General features: G+C 45.6%; 1 protein-coding gene across 2 annotated transcripts in view; it reads left to right on the forward strand.

Moving 5' to 3' along the window:
• The first annotated feature begins 440 nt into the window (after positions 1-440).
• The window catches only part of PDZD2 (PDZ domain containing 2), a 330,846-nt gene continuing 309,443 nt past the window's right edge, over positions 441-21,843 (forward strand). For both annotated transcript variants that reach the window (XM_019737273.3, XM_019737274.3), the window contains exon 1: positions 441-748. The gene's annotated coding sequence lies outside the window, so the exon portion shown is untranslated. The remainder of the gene's footprint in view (positions 749-21,843) is intronic.

The following is a 21,843-nucleotide window of genomic DNA, read 5'->3' on the forward strand; positions in this document are numbered from 1 at the left end:
TGGTATCTCAAGGACCAGAGGCCAAGAGTGGCTTAGAGTGGATGGTTAGACCTTCCCCCATCTCCTTTGACCTCCGCCCCATTCTTTTATAAAGCAATTTACATTTTTCTCCATGCTTTGTAAAGTGCTATTGCAAAGGCAACTTCAAGTCCCCTAGCTCGCTCTCCTCCACCTAGATGGCGCCCAAAGCTCCGCCATCTGGAAATTCTGAACTGCCATTTCATTGGATCCTTTCCTCCCAAGGTACTCAGGTTTATGAAGCCAGCTCACTAGGACTTGGGGTTTACCCCAAGGGACGCTCTGCCCGCGGTGTGCCTTGTTCTGGGGGGGAATCCCCGCCCACCTTGTCATTCCTGCAGGGGAATCCCCGCCCCCTGTCCCTGTCACTCCAGGAAGGGAGTTCCCGCCCCTCGAATCTACCAGTGGGAGGGAATCCCCGCCCATCCTGGAGGCTCCGTGGATCCTCAGCACAGCACAGCTGGGAGAGCCGATCCAGGAGCGGGCTCCCAGCGCCGGTGCGTCCCGGCCCCGGGCAGGGAGACGCGGTGTGGTGGCGACTGCGGGGGCTCGCCGGGCTCGGGCGCCAGGGATTGCGCCTCCTGCGGCTGTGGGAGCATCACTGCGCTGCAGCTCCGAGCAGGCGCGGCGGCCGCACCGGCGGCAGCAGCAGCGGCGCGGGGTCTCGCCGGGCGGCGCCTGGGTCCGAACGCGCATGAAGCAGCAGGAGCCTCGGACCAGCCGCGTGCAGGTGAAACGATCGTCGGCTGCAGCCAGGATGTGGGGATTCGGATGGGGGTGGGGTGGTACCTCCGAGACCGCGTGCGCCGGGGAAAGTTTACTGACAAATCCGGGTGCGGGAATCCCAGCCGCGACAACACGGTGATTGGGGGTGCCGAAGCTGTGTCCCACGTTTCGCGGCGCAAACTCCCCTCGTATCCTGCCGGGGCCGGGGAGGACGCGGCCGCGGGACGAGGGCCGGGCAGAGCCGGTCCGAGACACCGGCACAAACCGAGACGCACTGCAGGGCACACTTAGGACAGGGCCAGGAGCCCCTGGCCCCGGGTCCTCATCCCTGGGCCATCGCCTTGTCTTCTCCAGGGCGGAGGCACTCAGGTGCGCCGTCTTCAGGTACTGCCTTGGGATCCATCTCCCGCGCTTCCTCATCCCTCGCCCTCCCCTGCCTGGAGAAGAGACGTGCCGGGCAAGGGAGTGGAGGGGGCTCGAAAAGCGCAAGGGCATCTTTGGGGGCGGCTACTGGCATCTGCCAGGGAGATGGAGAACGTACCGATGGGGAAATCTTGCTCTCCCTCTTAAGTGGAGTTCCTCCTAAAACGTGGCTCGCTTTCTCTCCTCTCCTCTCCCCTCCCCTCCCCTCCCCTCCCCTCCCCTCCCCTCCCCGCCCCTCCCCGCCCCTCCCTGCCCGGCTCTCCCTCCCCTCTCCTCTCTCCCTCCCCGGTAGCATTGACATTTTAGGTGTTTGGGCTGCTTGTCTTCTCACAATGCTGCATTAAGTAAGGGGAAGGTCCAGGGCCTGTGGCTGGAGTTTTCCAGAAGTCTGTCCTCAGCAGCAGTCCTGATCTGTGCAGAGACCTTGATAAGGGGACACTGGAGTGTGAAGAGGACAAGGTCTGGCAGGGACTGGTCGCAGAGGCTGGAATGGCAGGCACGAGGGCATTCCAGAACTGCAGAGCTGCGCTGGGACTGGAGGTGGGGTGTTGGGGGCAGGAAGGACTGGCATCTGTGTCTTGCAGCTGGCTGACCTCTCGCCTCCCACAGAGGTAGGGTGCCTTGAGGGATAATGATGACGCTGCTGCAGGTGGTCACTGAATGGCTGCGAAAGTGATACTCTGGATCTCCCTTTACAAAGAGCCCCCTGGACCTCCAGTGCCTCTGGTCCTTCCTCAGTGGGGTTTCCCACACTCAGTCTGCCTTGGACTTGGGCTCTAGGGCCCTGGTGTTTCTACAGGGCCAGCTTTTCTGGTCTATGATTTCGGGTGGGGAGTCAAGTTGGTACAGGTACGGGAGTGTGGGGGCAGAACACGTAGAATGTCTCAGAACACACTTTTAGCTGTAGGTGGTTGTTCTAGCTTCATCAATTCCTTCTTCCATTAGAATGGGCCAAGAACTGCTGCTCCACCCATAATAACATGGTGATGTGAGTGTGTGTACGGTGGAGGGAGAGGGGGAGATGTAGGAGTAAGGGGAAGAGGTAGTAAGTAAGGGTGCTGGAAGAGGGAGAATCAGAACCTTGTAAAGTGTGTCGGATGCACCTGCCTTGTCATAGTTAATATGCTCCAGGAAAAATATTGAATTATACTTTAAATCTGTATCATTGAAATTGAGTTTGCATGCACTTAAGGCAGTTTACTATTTAAGGAAACTTATGATAATTTCTTTATTCATTTCAACCAATTTATTTTTGGAGTACCTGTAGTTTGCTGTGCACAGGAGCTTAGAGGTTCCTGGGGACACACATAGATACTGGAGGCTCCCTGCTTGCTGTCAGAGTTTCAATCTATTAGGAGAAGTGAGGTAAGTATACTGAGAGCTCCGATCAAAACCAGTGCCTGTGTGCCTAATAAGCGCCCTGTATTCAGTGGATGAAGGAATGAACAGATAATCAAAGGAATGAAGGATGAATGAGTGAATAAAGCAACTGAAGATAGTCCCAATAACATATTTTAGGAGTAGGGGGAGAAAGAATCATTTTGGAGTGAGGGGATATGAAAGGCTTGTGGAGGAGAACCTAGGTAGGACAGGTGCGTGCTGCAAGGTGATCCTAAGGTGGGATGTGGCCCTTGGGTGGGTGATGGGAGAAGAGGCTGAGCTAAGGACTTGGAGGAACTTAGTTCTGCAGATGGCAGGGAACTATTTGAAATTTTTGAGCAAGGGACTGTCATGATCAGCTATGTGCTTTAGGGAGATTAATCTAATCTCTTGCAGAAAGAATTGGGATTTGGGAGAGATGAGAGTTGAGGAGCCTACTGAGAAGGTTATTGTAATAAACTGGAGGATGGAGGTCTGAGCTGGTGGGTGGCAGTCGGCTAGGAAGAAAAGAATAGACTTGAAGTATGGGCACTGTTTGGATTTGTAGTGAAGAAGAAACAAAGACCACCTGCAGGTTAGGAGTGTGAAGACACAGTTAACTGAAATAGGGAGTTTGGAGCTTTAACATTCAGTAAACCAGAAACCTAGAGAAACCCTCTCAGACTTCTCACTCCTCTCACATGTAATCACATCTAATCAGTCATCAAGGTCTAAGGACTGCTTCTCCTTGTAAAACCTATCAGTGGTCCCCAGGGACCTCCTGTGGGATAAATTCCAAATCCTTTGTGCCTCCTCAAACTTCTTTCCTGCTGTGTCCCCCAATACACACACACACACCCTCACACACACTCACACCACCTTCCTGGCTCATTGTACTGTAGGGTGTTGTCCCAACCCTGACTTAGAAGTTCCAGGCCTGGTGGGCTGGACAAGATAACACAGAGCTGTGGGTGCTCCCTTGGCCTGGATCATGTGGGCCTCAGTGACTCAGCCCATGGTGGGAAGGGGGTGTCTCTGTTGGGAGGTGGCCCCAGGTTCCTCTTACTACACCAACCACATGGGGAAGCATTCCAAAGAAGACAAATCAACAAAAGGTCAGGGCCAAACTCAAAGAGGCTGAATCTCTTTAATAGGGCAGATGTGGAGACTTGAGAGATTTTAACCTCTTCAAGTGTTTCCTGCCCTCAAGTGTATCCACAGGACTAAGGAGAATGCTAGGTGGGGAGGCAGGTGAACAGGTGCTGGCTGTCATTTCCGAGAAGGGCCAGCCTCCCAGGAGGATGATGGGAAAATGCCACTGACAGAGACTGAGAGCAGTGTCTGCAAAGGATGGTCATGGAAGCCAGGTTACAAGGGATGAAGGAGAGAGTGGTGCCAAGACAGTGCAAGTGGGGGGTGTAGACACTGGATCCAGAAGCGTGCCAGTTAAAATAATCAGAGAGCAGTTGGAGGAGATGGGAGCGTTGGAAGAAGGTTTATTCAGGAGAGTTCCTCAAATCCCCCTCCCAGGCATGTGTGGTCAACAAAAGAGAAGTGGGAAAGGTGGGAGAGACAAGATAAGGAGAATTTGGGAGGGAAGAGGCCACAGCAGGTGCAGGAGAAGAAAAGCTGGCATCTGCCTTTGCTGGAAGATAGGAGGAAAGCAGAGGTTGGGTGAGGCGCTGTAGGGAGCCTGCAACGCAGGGAAGAATGGGGCTTGGTAAACAGGAGGGGTGCCCACTGAGATTCAGAGGGCACTGCATGAGTCTGGGGATTTTGTGGGGAAGGTGGAAGTGCTGCTGCCAGCCTGGGGAGGTGAACCTGGCACTTGGATCCCGCTGAGGCAGCCAGGAGGGAAAGGAAGGATTCCAGAATTAGGGGCAGAGACTTGGGCTGCAATCCTAGCCATGCAAAAAACTTCTTATTGTCCAGATCATTCAAAATTTTGGAGCCTCAGTTTCCTCATATACAAAATTGGTATAACAGTTACCTCACAGAGTTGTCCATAGGAGGAATAAAAAGGAGATGCTGAGGTGTGTATGCAAACTCCTTCATGACAGTGTCTGGTACATAGTGAGTGCTTCTCATAGTGTGCTGAGAAATGAATACGCCTCTTGCCAAAGTCAGTGAGAGCCCAGAGGCAGGACTTTTTAGTGGACACGGCTGAAGCTTTCTTTCAGCTTTAGATGAAGAGCTCTGGACTGCTCAGAGCAGCCTCACCTCCCTGTTCCCCTTTAAGGAATCTTTCAGGATGTCTGCCTTTTTATCTGTTGGCTTGTTTCAGTGGATACATCTGCATTTCACTTCTGTCTCTTATTCAAAGGTCAAGTTGTCAGGGCTCAAAGCTAAGAGATCCTGCCTAGTTTCCCCTCTCCGCTGTGCTCTGGAGGCGGGTGATGCAGTCACATTTGCTAATTCCTGCACTTGAAGAAGCTGAGGTCCAGAAAAGCATAGAACTTGACTCATTCCAGTACAACTGGAACTAAAAGCGCAATCTACAGTTGCTTGATCTGGGGAACTGTTGTCTTTTTATGGCGATTATACAAGATGCAGGTGGATGAGGAAGAATTAAAAATCTGTGTATCCCATTGGTTTTATTAACGGGTCTGTGATTAAACTTAGGGAAATTAAATAAATATTCTTAATTATTAGTGAAGACAGGAGCAAAAGGAGCACTTAGCTTACTAAGCACTCAATAGATGTGGGCCAAATTAAATGATTTTGGGGGAAAATGTACAGAATGTTTTGTTTTTTTGTTTTGTTTTTTAACAAAAGAGGTATAAAAATATGTTCTCAAATTATTCTTGATTTATTTTCCGACGGGGTGGTCTACGTCTAGATTATGTTGTCCTTTGGGTTTAGGCATAAGTTGCATATAAAATGATAGATCCTGTCACGGCATTTAAAATATTTAAATTCTTGATCTTATAATAGCCATATTCTAGACGTGAAAAAAAGATGGAATTGGGAAGTATATATTTCCCATGGGTTTTGCAGTTCTGGGGAGAAGCAGGATTTGAAGCCAGGTAGGTCGGCTGATTCAGACTTGAATTGCCTGTGATCTAAAGAGCTCTGCATTCTATCTACAAATGTGTGCAAGAAAACACTGGGAGCATTTACAGTTTGAAAATTCAATAGTTGAAGAGGCCCTTTGTGGTCTGATAAGGCGGCTGAGCCGAGAGATGGCTTATTAAGGCACTAAGTGTATGGAGAAGACACATTTGTCTTTTAAGTCTCTCCAGCTCCGGGAAGAGGCCTACCCCTGGCTGTGGCGTCTTGCCGATGTCAATGGCGTCTTCTCCACCCCACGTTCTCAGTCAGGCCAGGAAACAATCCCCGTTCTGACAGCTCCTGGCTTCTTGTTGCATGCATTACCTATTTGAACACATTGAGTGAACAGAAAATCAGAAACTTAAGAATTAACTCTCTTTATGAAACTACTTCATGAAACCAGATAGCTAGCATTGAACATCTGGCCGATTAAGTTATTCTTGGATTATTTGTTTTTAGGTTTTAAAGTGTTTCTGTCACTCATAAAGCACTCTAGGACATATGAAGAGGTTTTGGAGAAGTGGGGCTCGGGGAACTGACTTTACAGCAGAGAGGACTAATTTTGCACACACTGTTGTCACAAGTTTTAGATGAAATCATAGCAAGGAGATAGGAGAAGTGTTGTCTGAAGCAGCCTGAAGTGCCTAGCGATCCACATGAGGATAAAAAAAATCCACACACTCTTACGGTTTTGCAAGGAGCATGATTCAATCCCTTCAGGTTGAAGTAAATTTAGTTCATTCCAGATAGGATCTGTGGTCTTTGAACAGCCTCCTGGGGAAGGGCCTCCATGGTATATGTGGCCCTTAACTGAATGACTGATGCTTCAGGCTGGGGCTTTGGATGTTTTTAGCAAGAGTGGAAATGGATTTGACCTGAGCCATGCGTGGTCTCCTTTTTATCGACACCTGGACACCCCAGCACCTGGCTTTGCATGCTCTAGATTTTAACTCGACTACTGCGACCCCGTCATCTCAGTTAACACACACACATACCCTGTTATCCTGGCCTCCAAAGAGTGACCATCATGCTTTCCTAAAAATAAAGACACACTAATACAATACAGCATAGGATTCCTATCCTGAGTAAGGGCCGTACTTAGTGCTATGGAAATCCAGAGTCAGCTTCCTGGCCGAGACCTGCCCGCTGGGGGAATAGCAGTTGTGCTTGGAGAAGGGTGGGAGAGAGGTAAATTTGGATCATGGTGGACTCATGGTAGAGGGTGGAGGCACTGGGCTGCCTCACAGGGCGGCCTCTGGGCATCCAGAGGAAGGTGGTGGGAGGAGAGACGGTGTCTGGGAGCTCTGCTCTCCTGGGGCCCCGTCTGGCTGCAGTCACTCCTAACAAGGTCTTACCACATCTAAGGGAAACAATAAACACCAGTTCTTCTGTCCTTTTCACCAAAGGCCAGCACTTCGCAGATGCCTGTCTCATGGGAACCTGCTTGTCCTGCTATGGGGTCTCCGGTAGTATTGTAATTCCGATATTACACACAACTCTCTTTCTGGAGAGCAGGGAGGCACATGTGTCTCAGGGTAGCCATTCTTCCTTGGGTTGGTGTATGTACATTTAAACACCCAGTAATGCCCCTCATTCCCATGAAAAATATGGACTGGTTCCTGACACTACTTATATTTACACGTAGGTGAACCAAAACAGTAATTACAGAGTCTTTTCACGTAGTTGAACATTTCTCTTTACACTTACAAAGATGAGAATGGAGCCAAGTTTAGTAAAGCAAGATGTCAGTAAACTCTTTACATTTTTGTGTGTTGGCCAATGGACACTTATAAAATGTCTGATTTCAGCTGTGTTTCAGTTGGGTTCTACACCCCCCCCACCTTTGGCAAAGTGTATTTTATAGAGATTTGGGTAAAACTAGATTGTGCTATATGGGTCTCTTGGTGAACAATATTAAATTCCAAGGCTAAAGCAGCCATGCAAATATTATTACAAAATCACTCAGCATACAAAATTGGCATCGCTTTCCTCCAGTTTTCCACTGCCCACTCTCCACCCCTGCCCCGCTCTGGTCATCGTTATTCCCAATATCATTAGGCTAAAAGTAGAGACAGCTGTCCCCAGAAAATGTGCTCCTTGTGTCCTCATCAGCATGGATTCTCATGAGAGAGCAAGCAGTGAGATGGTGAGAGGAAAGGAAGGTACCATGAAGGATTGCATTAAGCCCTCGCTGGACCTACTACTCGCCTTTAAAAACCTGAGCAGATGTAAGGCTTATTAATTTCTTTATTGGTGACTGCTGGGGAGCAGCATTCAGCAATTTTTGGCACCTGAGCATCCTCCCCACCTTCTGGTCCCTCACCTGCTCAGCTGCCTGTCTTTAATCTTGAGGGTCTTTGAAAATGATCTGCCTTTCCCCCATACTCTTCAGGGTTCAAAACAAAGTCCATCCAGCACACAGGTAAGAATTAACAGTGTTTGAATGCTCCCTATTTGGCAGGCACTGGTCTAGACACTTTGCATATATTGACTCCTTTAATTCTCATAATTATCCAACGAGGCACATGCTGTTATTACCCTTGTATTCGTTTTCCGTAACAAATTACCACAAACTTGATGGCTTAAAGCAACAGAAATGTATTCTCTCATACTTCTGGAGGTCAGAAGTCTGAAATAAGGTGTTGCCAGGGCCATACTCCTTGGGGGGCTTTTGGGGAGAAACCTTGCCTCTTCCAGCTTCTGGTTACTATGGACATTCCTTGTGTCTGTTCCACTCTGGTCTCTGTCTTTCATCACATTGCCTTCTCTGTGTTTTTGTGTCTTCTTTTATGTCTGTGCATCTCCATTTTGCGTGTCTTTTATAAGGACACTTGTCACTGGATTTAGGGCCACCCAGATAGTCTAGGATGATCTTATCTCAAGATTCTTAATTATATCTGCCAAGACCCTTTTCCCAAATAATGTCACATTCACAGGTTGTGAACATACCTTTTTGGGGCGCCACCTTTCAACCTACTGCCTCCCCTTTTGTAGATGGAGAAATGGTGGTGCAATGTGGTTAAGCCAGTTTTTCAAGGTTACAGGAAGCTGGTGGGTCTGGGATGGAAACAGAGCAGTCTGGCTCTAGAGCTGCAGTCTTGACCACTACTGTCTACTCCCTCTCAAGAAATGTGCTCAATGTTTATGGTATTAATGGATGGCAGGATGTGTAGGTAGATAGGTGGGTAAAAATGTGCTGATAACAATAACTGGATAACAGTCTTCCTTCCTATGTACTGAAAATAATAACAACTAATATTCACTGTTTTATCGTGTTGCCCCAGTACTTGACCTTGGGTCTTCTTTAGCTATTCTCCCTCCTAGTGAAATCTCCTCTGCCTCAAGGCTTTACCTACCATCTATGTGCTATTGCCTCCCAAATTTCTGCCTCTGGCTTTGATCTCTCCACTGAGTTCCAGATTCATATTCACCACTGACATCTTGGCATCTCCACATATGTGTATTAGGCATCTCAGACCTAGCATGATCAAAACGGCATCCTGGATATTTCTCCCTCAAGCTAGTTCTTTCTTTCTCTTCCTCCTGTCTCAATAAATGGCACCACCATCCACACAATGGCTCATTTAAAAAACCTAGAAACCACCCTTCATTCTTCCCTTTTTCTTACTCCCAGCAACTAAATCTATAAGTCCTTTTGGCCCTTCCTCCAGTATTCAGCCCCTTCGCCCCTCTTCCCTGGCAGCCACCCTAGCTGAAGTCACCACTATCTTGTCCCTGGACCCCTGCGGCAGTAGTCTTCTAACTGGGTGTTCAGAGAGCACTCTTGACTCTTCGTACTTTCTCCTCAGAGAATCTAGAGGTATCTTTTTAAAAGACAAATCAAGTCATGGCACTCCCAAGCTTAAAACTAGGGATTTTTGTTGTTGTTGTTGCCCTTTGAATATGATCCAGGTCCCTTGGCCCTAACCGACCTCTGCAATGACTTCCTCTGTTACCATTCATTGCACTCATTCTCTGTGCCCAGACACATAGTCCTTCTTTCCATTCTGGAGCACACCAAGCTCTGTCCCAAAGCTTCCTTTGCCTGGAAGCTTCTTCTCCCAGACCTTCATGGACCATCTTCTCTACCGCCATGTAATCTAAAATGGCCACCCCCAGGTACTCTATCACAATACTTCTGGTTCAAATAAAGTTTTGCTTTGTTTATTATTTGTCTTGCCTGTTAGAATGTAAGCTCCATCAAAACAGGGACCGTGGCTTGTTCACTGTTTCTCCAGTGCCTAGTATGCAGCAGGCATTCAGTAAATAGTTGTTGAAGAAATTGAGCACGTACTGCATTCCAGGCAGTGATCTTAGTTATCCTTGTTTTTCAGATGATGAAAAGTAGGCTCAAAAAGTTTAAATTACTTGCCTGAGGTTGCACATCTCTTCAGAGTTGGATCAAGATTTTTGAACCCCATCTCTCTGACTCATAAGCGTGTGTTCTTAACCGTTATTCCATACAGATTCTCTGAGAAGCAGAAACTGCCCAGAATCCCTAAAGTCCCTACAGAGCTCTGAGTTTTCTAATTCATTTTCCTGCTCATAAACCCAGGACACAGATTGTTAAAACACAGTGAAGAAATATACTTACTTAGATTCTAAATGTACTATTTCTTTGTAAAGTTGGCCCTGGGGCTTAAGCTTGAGAAGCTAAGAATAAGAAGTTTATTTCTGTTTTTTTCTCCACTTGGGCATTTGGGCTCAAGTTTTGTTCTGATCCAGCTGGCGACTTCATGGTTTAAGCCTCTTTCTTGAATCCTTAAAGGAAAGACAGAGATGACCATGTTGCCTTCTTATATGCAAAGATGGAATTTATTTGCATTCATAAGAAGCCCTGAGGTCTTCTTCCTCCTGGTTTTCCTTACACACCATTATTTCTTGTAGTTTGGTCTTTTCTGCCTCTACTTCTCTTTCCAGTTGATAGAACCCTAGAATGAGAACATGGAGCCCATTTTTAGGTGGGTTGATAGTAAGACCTTTTCCATTGGGTCTTTCTCAAAGATCGGTCCATTTCTCTGTCACCAATTTGGGGCCAGTCATGGAAGACACCAAAATACAGGTTCTTGCCAGGTGTGGGGTTCAAAGGCACTTTGGCCAAGGTTACAGGCTTGGGAGAATGAGAAAGCAGCTATTTGTTTCCTTCCCTGTGGTTGGACCTCTATTTAAAAATAAGTTCCATCTTGAGAGTTACATCAGCATCCTGAGAAGTAAACATCAGACAAAAGACTACTATTTCAGGCAAATAGTAATTGAGAATGGCCAGGACCCACAAATGTAGGTTGGACTTTTATTCACAGAAAGGACTATAATGGCTGATTAGTATATCTGGAAAGTATAGCTGCTTTCCTGCAGGAAGGCAGAACTCTGGCCATTTGATACGTCATGCTCTTTGCCTCTGCTGTCATGAGTGGGGTTTGCTATGGTAACCAGAACTTTACCTGGAGGGTTGTGCATGTAAAGTGTCACTCATTGGCAGTCTTCTTTATTTTTAGCATACACCAAAGAGGAGCTGCTCACTGTTCCTGCTAATAGGCAGGTAGGTAGTCACAGTGGGGCCCAGGTGGAATTGTGTGTGCTCTTCTCATGTGGAATATCTCTACCCACCACCATTCTCATTTATTGCATCAAGAAGAGCTTCTGGATTTCCATTGGTTAAAATCCATGCTGGAACCTGTGCACTAGGATAGTTGGACTGATTCTTTTTTATAGCTCTTTCTCACATGCTATTCTCCATCTTCATTTTGACACAGCATGTAAACGTTGCTAACAGTGATGGTCCTGCCGATAGGAAGAAGGTAACGTCCCATAAAACCATTGAAAACTATGAAAGCTCAGCACATATTTGAAAGAGGTAGTCTTATCAGTTACACTCAGTTCTCCTTAGAGATTTTACTTTGTCCTCTTTGCCTGCAAACCAGCTTTTTTTTCTTTTTCATTCAACTAATATTTATTTAACACATGTCACTTAGGGAAAAGATGCAAACACATACAAATATACACACTTATATGTATATATATATATGTATGTATTTTCATATTCTGTGAGTGGGGAATAAAAATAAAATACTGATTGCCTTGAATTATCAATTGTATCACATTGTTTACGTATCTTTTGGAACTGTGCGGCGGGGGGGGGGGGGGGGGGGAACAAAGGAAAAAGCATTGCTTCAGGAACATGGTGAGCCTCCTGAACCCTATTTTGTTGGAGACCTGGAACTGGCTAAGACTCCCCTTGGCATATTGGCCGATAGATGTACACCGAGGCCTGAGTGAATCTGGGTGATGTAACACTGTGCTGTGGGTTTGGCTGGGGAGGGGAACTGCAGAGAGGGAAGTCAGAGCCACTCCTGGAGTTGATGTCAGCTGTGGGTCAGAAACACTAGACTGGAAGGTTCTTCTAGGCAGAGACTAGCTCCTATTTGATGCTGTAATTCAAGCCCCTAGTACAGTGCCTGGATCATAGTAGATTCTTCATGAATGCTTTTTAAATGAATGAAACTAGTATCAGACCAGCATGTCTGGGTGGGAGAGGAGAACCTAACCTGTACTTCACGTCAAATCCCACTGAATGTCTAATGGCCACCTCAGACTTTAAAGTCTAAAACCAAGTTCTTGATTCCCACCACTGCCCCTTCCAGATGCTTTGTCTCTGGTTAGTTCTTCAAAATATATCCAGAATCTGACCATTGCTCATCACCTCTTCCCTCATCCAAGCTTCCCTCAGCTCTCAATTGGACTATTTTAGGAATCGCTCGATTGCTCTAGCTCCCCCTTTCTCCCCATAGTCTATTCTCGGCAGAGCAGCCAGAACGATTCTAGTAAAATGTAAATCAGATCATGTTACTTTTCTGTTCCAACTTTCCCCGTAGCTTCCCATCTCACTCAGAGTAGAGCCATCCCCGTCACATAGCCTAACCAGGCCCTGCTGTTCTCTCCCCTCCCCTGCCCTTGTCTCTCTGACTTCATCTCTATTCTCTGTCTCTCGGCTCAAGCCATACTGACATCTGCCTCCGGCCCTTGAACCTACTGTTTCCTCTGCCTGGCATGTTCTTTCATGTAGCTGAGTTGCTTCCTCACTTCCTTCAGGTCTCAATTCAAATGTCGTCTGCCGTGAAGTCTCCCATGCCAACCTACTCCGGCTTGAGGTATCCCCCATCTCAGCTCTATTTTCTCCTTAGCATATTGTCAATTTTCTTAACATATATTTTCCTGAGGTAATTTGCTTTTCTGTCTGCTCTTCTCCACTATAATGTAAAATCTGAGGGTTTTTTTATTGGAGGGGTGGGGGTGGGTTCTATTTGATTCACTCTTGAATCTGCAAAACATAGAACAATGCTTGGCGTACAGTAGGCACTCGAAAAATATTTGATGAGAATGAATTAGAATCGCTGGTATTTTTAATTTAAATGCTGATGCCTCAGGGATTGTGATGTAATTGGTTGGAGGTACAGCCCAAACACTGGTGTTTCTTGAACGCTCCCCAAGTGGTTCTCATATGGAGCCAGGGTTGCAAACCACTACTGGCTTTTCTTTCTTGGGATTTTACCTTTGTGGCATATGTTGTTGCATTCTTAGAAAATCCATTAGTCTCAAAACTTAAATTGCAGTGGATGATTTTAATGAAATTTGTGCTGTGTATGATAGCATATTAGGGTTTTCATCGGAGCATCTTGTTAGAGTGACTGTAATGGACATTCATTCCTGCGTGACCCTGGCTGAACTCTGATGGGGAGGCACAGACCCCATATTGCAGAGTCAAGTGTTTTGTTAATTTCCCAGTTGAGCATGAGGCTTTTCTCTTTCTATTTGATAAGTAAGAGGGGATTTGGATCCAGCTTAACTTCTTTCATCTACGTGGGTAATACAATTTATTCCACACCCTCCACCCAGAATGCGCACCTACCCATCCGTCCCTTAAGACCCAGACAGTCTCATTCCCTTTGAAAAGTGTTTCCGCCACCCTCCAGCTGGCAGTCTCTTGGAACGTCTGGCACACACGCTGCCTGGCACATTCACATGGCATCATGCTGCTTTGGTTGGTGGACCTTTTGCTGAAAGTGTCTTCTTTTTTTTTTGATCCCCACCCAGACTAGACTCTAAACTGTCGCAGGGCACTTGGCCGTACTTTCACCTTTTTGTGTTCCCAGCAGCAGGCAGTAAACAGATGTTGACGAATTGCTTAAACTATTCTTGTTGAATGTTTTAGCAGCTTCTAAAGAGCCTTGTCTACAGGAAGGTGTGTCACTATTGGCATAATTAGGTATTATACCCTTCATAAATACCCTGGCATTTTTCACTTTGCCTTGTTGTTTATCTGTATCTTTCTCATTTTATGATTGTTCTTTTTTTTTTAAAAAAAAAAAAAAAGCAAGTGAAAATATAGCTTGTAAGCTTTAAAATACCAAGATTTCAGTACCTTGTATTCAAGAAAGCTCAGATACAATCATAGCTGGTTTTATTTGTTTGTTTTTCAAAATCAGAGTCAAGGAAATAAAACTTCAACTGCTTTTTAGGGCTGCTGGGAAGAAGCTTGAGAGGGCAAAGTGGGTCCACCTTGTAGGTCCCCTTCCTCTCATCTGAAATAGTGGCTTTTCTATTCTAGTCTCATTATCAAGCCAGCATTCTTCATTTCAACAGCCTGGGAGATCACGGTAACCTGATACAGTAGAGTGGGAGGAAGGTTTAGAAACTAAGTTCTTAACACCTTTGTGGCCTTTTGAAGCCTTAGGCTTGGGGAAAAGTGATGTCATGGTGAGACAGGAAATGTTATAAAGCTGTAAAATGTCATAAACCGATTTCCATCTGGTGGTAGGTGTATAAGACACAAGCAAAGAAAAGCTCATTGTGTTTTTATCCAATGGGGATAAGGTTATAGACTAGTACATCATGGGAAAGCTGTTGACACAGCATATCTGGACTTTTCAGCAAGGTGTTTGGATGGTCCCGTGGGGTATCTTTGTGGGCAAGATGGAGCAATGTGGACTGGACAGTATCAACATGTGGTAATTTGTAGCTGACTGCCTAAACGCCTGTGTAAAGGAGCTGATGGATTGGTGTCCATCCAGTTCTGCCATTGGATTTATGCTGCTCCTGTTCAGCGTTTTTATCAACTTGAATAAAAATGTAGATGACCTGTTTATCCCATTTACTCATGACCCAGATCTGGGAAGCACAGTGACCTCATTTCACACCAGAATTAGAATCAAAATAGACTTACAGGATGGGCCAAGTCTTCCAAGAGTCAAGGGACAGTCCTGCACTTTTATGTCTGAAAAAAGCAATCGCATTTATTACAAGATGGTCAGGAACCTGCTTTAACAGCAATCTTTGTGTAATAATAATAATAAAAAAAAGTAAGAAGTTCATTTGACTCTATGATCAGTGTGTATCAACTCTGTGATATAATTTAAATAAAGGTGAATCCCAGGTGTCAGGGGCCCCAAAACCGTGTTGACTTTCTACACTAGTCCCACACATCTAGATTGTGTGGTGCTCTAGGTGACACATGGTGTAAAGTAACATACCCAGAGGCAAAGGTCCTGGATGGGGAAGTTAAGGGAGAGATCTGCAGGAAGGATAACAGCTGCCTTCCACGTCTGCCCCCTTCCAGCCCATACCCCTCTGGACCATCACTTTAGCTGCTCCTTCGCCAATACTTCCCTAAATCTCTTTCCTTTTGCTCTCCCCACTGTCCAAAATCCCCACAGCAGTTCATCCACCTACACTTTCTCCCTCCTTGTCCTGATTGTGAAGCATTTCTGTGAAAGAATAAAGGACACCCATCTATTTGGATTGGACACCCACCTGGGGAACGGAGGCCTCTAACCTCATCAGTGCCAGACTGGCAGACAGGATCCCAGGCCTCTTATCCCCTTCCCCTGTCATCCCAACCCCCCCAATGTCTGTTCTAACTCTTCTCTTCTTCCCTCTCAGACTCCTACCTCACGACTTTCTCCCTCCCTCCAAGCTGGGGGCCGTAATGTTTTCTTCACCCAGAGAATCAATGGACACTCCTCCGTCCTGCTTTCCTCCTTACAAACGATTCCCTCATCCAGCCTGCCCTCGTTCCTTCCTGCCTCTGAAAAGATGTCCCTCTTTTTATCAAACATTTTCTTCCCCGGGCTCAATTTAATGCATCATACTTGATACTACCGCCTGTTCTGTCCACTCTTTAACTTCTCCCTGGCTATAAGCGGTTCTTCTCCACCACAGGCAGACCTAACTCCTCTTTAATGAAGAGCTCTTTGCCTTTAGAGCCTTAACCACTCAGTTACCTGAAAACTTGGTCTGTATTGGCTGTATTAATCTCTCATTAATTCCTCAATGGGCTGGATGGTCTGATTTCCATTCCCAGCCCTCCATTGGAATTCCTTCGCCAGTATCACCAATGGGCCTCTAGATTCACATCCAGTGCAAACTTTTCAGTACTCAATTCACTTGACACTGCTGCCCAGTTCCTTCTTTATGAAACACCATTCTCTGGCTTCTCCGACACCACTGGTCTTCTAGTTTTCTACCTCTTCAACTAATACTTGGTCTTAGTCTTCTCTCTGAACTCTCTCCACGGAGCCCTTTAATTGATTTTTGCAACAACTTTTGTCTCCCTCTACTCTTTTTGATTGGGTTTCATACTTTGCCTCTTAAACATTCATGTTCTTATTTCCCCCCTGAGCAATTTCAGCCACATTTCCACTTCAGCCCCCACCTATGTACTGAATACTCCAGAATCTGTACCTTTAACCCCAACCCTCCTCTTGAGCTCCCATGGCTAGTGTCTACCTACCGTCTCCATCTGGGGGACCCTGCTACTCCACTACTCCAAAATAACACATCCCAGGCCGAGCTCATCCCCTTCTTCATACAAACCTGCTCCTTCTCCTCTGTTCCCTGTCTTGGTTAGTGGCAACCCCTCTGAACCCGCCCCTCCACCCCAAACAAGAAATCTGTGTGGTTCTGTATACCTGCACCTGAGGGATTTACCACTACAATCCATTGGATGATCAAATAAAGTATTTCAATGGCTTTCTTGTTCAGGACTACTAAGACTTACTTGCATTTCTGTTCCAGAAGCCAGAACAAGAGCCAAAGCATTGAAATTAAGGGAAAGAGATACGGCTTCATGCTGGGAAATTTTTTCTAACCAATATAGTCTCACAGTGGCGGAGACTCCCTCGAGAAGTAGTAAGTTTCCTTTCACTGCAGGCATCAAGCAGACGCTGGACGACTGGCGTTGCAAGATTGAGCTGGGTGACTTCTAATGCCTCTGCCAACTCTGAGCTTTAATTCAACAGCTAATTAAGTCCCTCCTGTATACTTTGTCCACTTCAGCTCGTTTATGCATCCTAATAGATGATTAATCCAGTTTTATGGGTGAGAAACCAGAAGCTCAGAGGGTCAAGTAATTTTTCTCAGGTAATCCAGTAGGGTAGTCAGTGTTAGGACCAGGCCTTCAACGCAGACCCGATGTCCCCAAAGGCCACTGTTTTGGGAAGCCACTACCTTCTAGTTGGCATTGGAGACAGACTTCAGTTCAATAGAGTGTAATCAGCTATATACCCTCATTGGCACATTAGACCTTTGAGGATAATAGAAAGGATCAATTCTTTGATTTAGAGCTTAACTAAGTTTGGAGCTTAAGTTCCTAATAATGTCCCCATATTTATTGGCCCATTACCCTTCCCTTTATTATCGTAACAAACAGTCCTAATCACCAAATGCAATTATCTTCATAGGCTATCACTTCCCTTTCCCAGAGGCTTGGAAAGGAAGCAATGAGAAAGGGTTAACTCTTTCATTTACTTAGAACTGCTTTTAATGAAATGCAGGTCCCAGCTTCAGAGGTTCTGGATTGGGCTAAAATAGGAGCCTGCTGTGTGACAGATGCTGCTGGGGACAATCCTGGGTTTTCTTTTACAAACTTGAAAGAAAGGGAGAGGATTGGCTGAGGTATAGAAAGAATATGTAAGCAAATATTTACCTCAATTCCATTTTTGCCTTTAATACATTGTCCTGGAAGGAACCAGAGATCTGATTAAAACTGCCGATAAGCGTCAAAATGGGAGCAGTCAGTCTAGGACAGTATCTGAGTGGGAGAAAGGGGTTTAAAGGGACAGCTGAGTCAAGGACCTGAAATTCAAGCTATAGAGACTCACTGGCAGATAACGGTGAGAGGTTGTTTTAATAGCCCTTGTTAGCTGCTGTTCCCAGAACTCTAAGAAGCACTTATCCTCTCACTGTAAGGTATATGATTACTTCTCCATCTTTCACCTGATCCTAACCTTATTGTTTGAATCCTCAGAAAACATTCTTAGCCTGTGGGTTTGAGAATTAGGCAAGACTTGAGGAATTAAAATCCAGCGATCATTCTCAAGCCTCAAGTTAGATAGAATAACCAGCTCCTCTATCCGTCCGTTTTTCAGAGTGGCAAAAATGTAAATGTTACCATCGCAAAAGGTACAAGTCAGAATTGGAAGGGACTGATAGAATGAAAAGAGGAACAGACCAGCAGCCAGCACCCTGTTCGAGTCCATATACCGTGTTTCCCCGAAAATAAGACCTAACTAGAAAATAAGCCCTAGCATGATTTTTCAGGATGACATCCCCTGAACATAAGCCCTACTGCATCTTTTGGAGCATTAATATGAGACCCGGTCTTATTTTAGGGGACACACGGTACCATCACTATCCAGCTTTTGTAACTAGCATCTTTAGGTCCTACTTTCTCCACATTTCGAATGAAGTAATTGTGCTTAATGATTCTTAAAGTCTCTTTTATCTCTAAAGGAAGAAAATGTCCTGACACAGTCATAGCTCAATAATCCACACATTGCCTGTTACTTAAGAATGGATCATCCCATTTCTGCCTCTCACTACTTAAGACCCATTTATGTCTGCAGTGCCTTGGACCTTACATTCTGTCCTAAATGAATAAATTCCTCTAAATTAAGCTACCTATAAAAAACGCACTGTTTCTGTTGGGAATAAGTTCTATGAATATTAAAAGACTTGCAAGGCATGAAAAATTTAGTTTCCCTTCTACTGACAATTATTTCTTCTGTGAACTGTTAGAGATCATCGATTTTATTCTCATATTTTATAAATGAACAAATCTAGGCCCAGAGAGGTGAGGCAGCTTTCTAAGGGTCACACAGCAAACACACTTCTGTAGGACTTTTTCCCACTTCCCAAAATGGCAAGATGCAGGTACTTGGCAATCAGTTTTTTTGTTTGTTTGTTTTTGTTTTTTTAGTTTAATTTCCAAGAGAGTTATTTTTAAACAGGAGACTGCTTCACCTTGGGATATTTTTTTAAGCAAAAATAAATAAATAAATAAATAAATAAATAAATAAATAAATAAATAAATAAGCAAGTGCACTAGGATTTTCCTTTTAAGTCAATTTAAAAAGTGTGCCTTCTCTGTGCTGTTACAATTGGCAGGCCGACATCTTGCAGACAGACTGTTCTAGTCTACTAGGTTAGTTGTTATCCCAAACGCAAATCTGACTCACGGGTGAGATCATGAGAAATCTGGGCTATTTTTCTTGATGACTTTTTCTTTCCTATTCCAATTTTCTTTTGTGGTATTTGGCTCTGTATGATACCCAGGCTGGAGAAGAGAATCTTGCAAGCGTTGTTCCTAGGATGGTCTCTGCTGTCATATGAATCACAAGACAGCCCAAGCAGGTTTGGCCATGATCTGCGTGTGGCTTTGGTGTGGAAACTCAGGGGTGTGTGTGTGTGTGTGTGTGTGTGTGTGTGTGTGTGTGTGTGCACTCTGACCTTTTGGCAAAGTAAGAAGATTTCTGTTTACTGGGATTTCAGGAATTGTGGTAAGGCCCTCTTTCTCATCAAATGGATTATTTTCATTCAACAAATGTTTATTTAATATCTACCTTTTGCTAGGTACTGGTAATATAATGGAGACTCCTCCATCTAGAGGAGGTTACCTATAATTAAATAAGTAAATATCACCTAGTATGTGTATTAAGGTAATCTTAGCTGCTATAACAATTAAACCCCTAGGTTTAGTGACTTAATTTAACACAAAATTATTTCTCTCTGACCTAAAAGCCTAGTGCAAGAATTCTTGGTCTGTGGGTAGCTCTCCTCCACATGGTGATTTAGGGATCTAGGCTCCTTCCATCTTGTGTCCCCATAATTTCCCAGGGCTGCCATACATTCTGCCAGTGGAAAGGGAAAGAAGGAACATTTACTTCTGAAATGCCTTGCTTTGAAAGTGGCACACATCACTTCTCACATTTCCTTCGTGAGAACTAATCATATAGGCCCACTTGGGGGCAAAGGGGCCTGGGAAATGTAGCCCACGATGAGTCTACACTAGGGAAGGGGAATATGTAGAATTTTGGTGTTTGGCTGGCCTTCTCTGCTATTGTCTTATAAGTACTGTTTTTTGGTGGCAGTGGAAGGCGCTCAGAACACTACGCAGGCACAGAAGAGAGGCACCCAATCTGAACTTGGGGGTGAGGGAGTCAACACTTCTTATTCTTTCCTTCCCCACTCTTCCTCTTGAGCTTGATTTCAGTTTTCCAACATACCACTTTCTTTCTCTCTCTGTCTCTCACACCATTGCACATGCTGTTTCCTCTCCCTAGCACTTTTCTCCCACCTCACCTTGCCCTTCCCCTGGCTAAGTCAGTATTCCATCAGGTACAGACTTGCAGGGCATTTATCCCAAGAAGCCTTTCCTGGAACCACAAATCCAGTTTGCATGTATGTGTTTTGGCCTTGTATGAAGGCAAAGCAAGATTTTTATTTATTGGCATTTGACTGCCCACAGGAATATCCTGCTGCTAATCATATAGAAGTTTTACATGGCATAAATGTCAGGAGATCAAGGCACATTTAGGGAGAAAAGGGCGGTAAGGAAGGGATTAGATGATGGTGGGGAGAGGCAGGGACCTTTATAATTTTCAAATGACTTGGAGGTGAGAGCTCCAGCAATTTGGCGGTGGAATGGCAGCATGAAGCTACCAGGCCACTTCAGTTCAGGAAACTACACTTGTAACAGTGGGTTTCTGGGGTTGTTTCTCAGGGTTCATTTCTAAAGAATAAATGAGGTTTGCCGAGTGCTGGTTAAGGAGTGGGACACCCAAATCGGGGCAGAGGCTGTTTCTGAGGCAGCATCCTTTCTGACCAGGAGGAGAAGCAGGTGGGTATGCAGCCAGCCTCAGTCTCCATAGGAGGCCGTCAGGAGTGTAGCAATCATGGAGTGCATCCTCCTGTGCTAGCAGGCCCAGGCCCTTACAAAGGAACGCGGGGTTTTAATTTGGATATAAGAAATGAGCATGTTTCTCCTGCAGCTGAACTTATCTCCTTTTGCAAAAAATATTTTCTTATTAATTATTTTTAATGATCTCAAGGAAAAGTGCCTTTTGTGATTATCTTGACAAGTTCATACATGCAAGGAGCCTGCTGATTCTGCATTTATGAGCCGATGGCTGCTTTGACTGTTTAGCTTACCATTCGAGTGACCTAAAAATAGACCGGTGAGCTGGGTGCTCAGAAAAAAACTTGGCAGGAGGGTTTAGGAAGGATTAACCCCACTGGTTGCCGCAGAATGCTGTCGATTTCTTCTTCACACTGGCTGGAAGGCTTTTCCTGAAGCTGGGGATGGGGGGTGGGGACGACAAGGAGTGGGGCTGGGCTAATCTCCTATGGCAGAATAATCCTAGATACAGAAACTGAAGACATAGAATCCAAGGTGTGGTGGAAGTCTTCGAGGTTGATTGAGCAATGCTTGACTAGCAGCCCTTCAGGAACCCTCACACTCAGCCCCCAGGGGGTCCTCTCTGTTTCTTGTGATTTGTCAGCCCAAGTGCAGATGTTCATCCACTGACTATATATAGGACACCTATCATGCATCCTTCTAGGCACTAAGGATGCAAGGGTGAGCTAGGCATGCAGACCCCAGTGCCACACGGCACTCACATTTTAGGACGAGGGAGGCCAGACATGAAACAAGTAAACTAACGAACATGCTACCTAATATTTCAGGAGCCAAATGCTGCTAGAAGACAAGGCAGGTTCAGGGGCTACGGAGTGATGGAGGCGGCTAGGTTAGATAGTATGGGCAGGGAAGGCTGGTCTGAGACAGTGACATTAAAGCAGAGAGCTAAGAAATGAGGAGTCAGCCAGGCACTGATCTGAGGGAAGGGGGATCCAGGGAGAAGGAACAGCAAGTACCGGGACCCTGAGGGAGAAACACCCACAGGGCCAGTGACATGGAGTGAAGCCTGCAGGTAG

The sequence above is a fragment of the Rhinolophus sinicus genome, chromosome 3 (assembly GCF_057876585.1).
Source record: "Rhinolophus sinicus isolate RSI-liver-muscle chromosome 3, RSI-T2T, whole genome shotgun sequence".
Lineage (NCBI taxonomy): Eukaryota > Metazoa > Chordata > Mammalia > Chiroptera > Rhinolophidae > Rhinolophus > Rhinolophus sinicus.